The sequence below is a fragment of the Austrofundulus limnaeus genome, unplaced genomic scaffold (genome assembly GCF_001266775.1).
Source record: "Austrofundulus limnaeus strain Quisiro unplaced genomic scaffold, Austrofundulus_limnaeus-1.0 Scaffold113, whole genome shotgun sequence".
In the NCBI taxonomy this organism is placed as follows: Eukaryota; Metazoa; Chordata; class Actinopteri; order Cyprinodontiformes; family Rivulidae; genus Austrofundulus; species Austrofundulus limnaeus.
The window spans coordinates 1,256,286-1,260,049 of NW_013952515.1; the positions used below are offsets into that span (position 1 = coordinate 1,256,286).

The 3,764-nt window shown below is 39.2% G+C and overlaps 1 protein-coding gene across 1 annotated transcript in view; it reads left to right on the forward strand.

Moving 5' to 3' along the window:
• The window catches only part of ror1 (receptor tyrosine kinase-like orphan receptor 1), a 174,050-nt gene that overhangs the window by 154,602 nt on the left and 15,684 nt on the right, over nucleotides 1–3,764 (forward strand). The gene's annotated exons all lie outside the window — the stretch shown is intronic.

Sequence of the window (3,764 nt, forward strand, 5' to 3'; positions counted from 1 at the left end):
GATCCAGAATTCTGGTGTTGTATGACCTTATTCCTTTTACAAATCAATTTATTTAACTATTGTGTTTTAATCTGACTTCAGTCTATATTGAACACGTATTTCTTACATATCATTAAAACAAACATGTAGTTCCCTTGTTCTAAATGCATAAAAAAACACTACCGACTGATGATGCTCTTATTTTGAAATGTAAACAGGAGTTTTTTTTGTTAAGACCCACAGAGAAATAATGAATGAAAACATTGAGCCCAACACTGGTGGTGTCTTCATATAAATGTATAATAACGGCTGGTTAAGATAATCTTCCAGCCAGTATTATTCCAAAGTCTGATGACCTCGGTTACAACAGCATCTTTGTGAAACTAAATAAATAAATGAAAGTCTGATGCTAGAAAAGTAAGCTAACCATGTGAAGGAATGCCTACACAAAGATCATCCAATCAGGTGTGTCCCTTGAGAAACGCCTTCCTTTGGAAATGCCCACTTTATCTGTAGACACGCCTACTTGATATAGGTGCAGGAAGCTCAGCGCACAAATGAAACTTCTGTATTGTTACAGAAGGTTTGACCGACACGACAACATCTCTGTTTCTTCTCAACTTGAAACGATCTTAGTTTGAAATAAAAAAAAACCTTTAAGGAAAGTTAAGCCTTTAATTTAGAGAAACAATCAGAGTCGAACATCTCTGAATAGTTGAACAGTAACTTGGCTGTCACCACTGGCTGATGCTGCTGATTGATGATGATCAATTACGGAAAATCAAATTTTCCTTGTAATTTAATTAGATTTAATTGGATTGAAGACATTGCACAGAGGGTAAATATGAAAGAAAACGGCCCAAACAACTCCCCACTGTTTRCAGAAACAGCAACCAGGACCTCCCTCTCTGGAATATCTAACTCTACCTAATAAATCGATGAGACGGTTTTCGAAAACCTCTGATGTCTTTCTGTAACCACACCTCTTTGTTAAAGGTCCAAGTCATTTTTGCAGGCACTTTGTTGAGCCTCTTGGACACAAATTTACGTTGATTTGGAAAATAAAAGGAAATAAAGCTTTGGGCAGCGGCAATCCGTCTGAAGTGAGGGCGCTCGGAGCAGCCCGAGGTATAATTTACCCAACAGGAATAAGAGTGCCTTGTGGCGGATCGTCTCCTCTCCCTTGTCATTTACTTGTCTGTGTGTGGCTTCGCGTTAGCGWGTCCTCCGCTCCTCCGTGACGCACTAACCTCCGAGCTGCCTGGACACAATCCAGCCCTCTTTATCCGGCATGCGTGTGCGATTCCCTCGTGCTCCCGCCAGCCTCTTTATATACGGCTCGTCGCGTTCAAAGGTACCGACAGCCGGATCGATCGTCAATCCTTCTCGCAGGACTACCTCTTTTTTTTTTTTTTTTTTTTTACTTTGTTGCTTTAATGTCTGGCTTTACTTTTACCTAAGTCCAGCCAAAGGAAACTATTTTAAAGATGAAGCAGTTWGTAAATTTGCGGCTTGTTAAAGGGTCTTTAAGACTTCTGCAGACACACCACAACCCAAATTCATTTTTACTGACATATTCATTTTTTYATTTGGAAATTATATATTTTAAGGATACCATCTGTTTAAGCCAGCAATTAAATGTAATGTTAGGAATTGGCAGTATGCAGACCACTGCTTTATGTTCGCGCGTGTGTGTGTGCCTGTGTGTGTGTGTGTGTGTGTGTGTGTGTTTCTTTCTGGAAAGCCCATTAAGATGTGCACATTTGGGGGTTGGGAGATCTGACCTTGGCCCTTCCGTCACTTAACACTCCACAGAGAAAGGGAACCTGATGACCCCTGACTCACACCCACCACACACACCTCTGATGTCATTAGGTCTGTGTGTGTACTTTTTTTTGTTACCTGTTCGGGACAAATTGTGACCATTTTCTTGGTACACACAGCCTGGTGAGGACCCACTTTTCCTTAAGGGGGACAAAAGCCAGGGGGGGAAATGCAATCGTTAGGTCAGGGGTTGGGGTAGGACTAACATTTAGAGCAGGGGCGCCCAAACATTTTCCCCGAGGGGGCCAAAATGAAAATCTATCCATGCTGCGGGCCAAATGCAGTTATACAATACATGAAATACAAATACTTTTTTAAGTAAAGTCCTTTATTTTTAACGATTAAGCTTTGCAATGTCCCTCTTTTGTTTTAGTCTGTGCACTTGGAGAAAGTCTGCCATACGCTCAAGTAGCAAAGGCTCATGGGACATATCATAAATTGATAAAATATGAGTTTTTGTGGCCTTATAAAGTGTACAAATCTACATGTGGTTTTAAATCTGACCTAAATATTTCTTGTCATTTCATGTTTCATGTTTAATCCTAATATGTCAGCACCATGAATGAAAACTACCTTCACTACAGCCCTTTCATGTAATCATTTGACCAATGGAAATACTGTGTTTCTACATAGGATAACAGGCTACAACCTTGTAACTTTGACAACTGTTGGTGGGCCAAATCAAATGGCTTGGCGGGCCAAATTTGGCCCACGGGCCCCACTTTGGGCTTCTCTGATATAGAGTGAGTTTAGGTTCGGTTTAAGGGGTGGGGTTTAGGCTGTAGAAATGACCAGACAAATGAATGGAAGTCAATGCAAGGTCCCCACAAGGATAGAAAAACCAACACTTGTACTGTATCTTCATGCACTGAAGTGGTGTTTTCTTAAAAATAAAACACTGTAATCATTAAACGAAAAAGGATAAAAGATTCAAATCCAAGGTGACTGCAAACTGAGATTTTATTATAAATTTAGATTCATTCTTCACTCCCAAAAACCTCAAAGTCGTACAGTTTTCTTCCAGCTCTTCAGAAGTGTAAACACAACTTTGCTCAATTCGATCCAACTTGTCGTGTTTTACATAACGAGCAAACTGTGTGAAACCTATTTCCTGGGGGGGAGGAAAAATGGAATCATTAAGTTATTTCTCACAAACTCTTTCTACTGTATAATACATATRTTTTAGGTTTGCCTCCAGCAGTTGTTCTGTACCACCTGGTTTTCTGTTGCATCATAGAAACATTTTAACAGTTGAAACTTTTGTCAACCCAAACTTAATGTGATTTACTTTGTTTCATCCCTCGTACACCCGACGAACCCAGCACCCTTAAAGATTTAAAATAAACATTCCTACAATTCCYATTAAAATGATTGTTTTGCAAACTTAATGGAAGTGTAGAAATTTAGAGAATAAAATTCTAACCAACCAGCATTTTTTTTTTCAGAGTTGTTTTAAGTTAGCAGCAAATCACTTTGGTCTTTGACTAAAGCAGGTGTAGCCTCTTACATTCATCTGCGACAGGTAAGACTGTATTTGTTCATAGCCTTTCTCTAGAACCACACAGAGATCTGAACGGCCTCTCAAAGTGAAAGATGAGATGTTGCAAGAAATAAAGCAAGGTGTTTATTTTGGTTGAAGTTAATTAAAAATATTCTCACACTCTGAACTATCATCCTGTCTTTTTGTCGGTACAATTTAATCCCTTTTTTTCAAAGTTTTACATTTTGAAACTGGGATTGTTTTTTGTTTGACTCTAACAGTGTTTTGTGAAGCATATTTCTGTGCACAGTGGCATCACATGCTGCACAGCACTATATACTGTGGCTTTGCCTGGTCTGAAAGTCCCCATATGGCTTGACTTAAAGCTCCTAACTGAGTGATCTCACACTGAGCAGATAGCCTGCTAGTGGTTTATGTGTGCGTGCAACTACAAGTAGTATATATATATATATATATATAT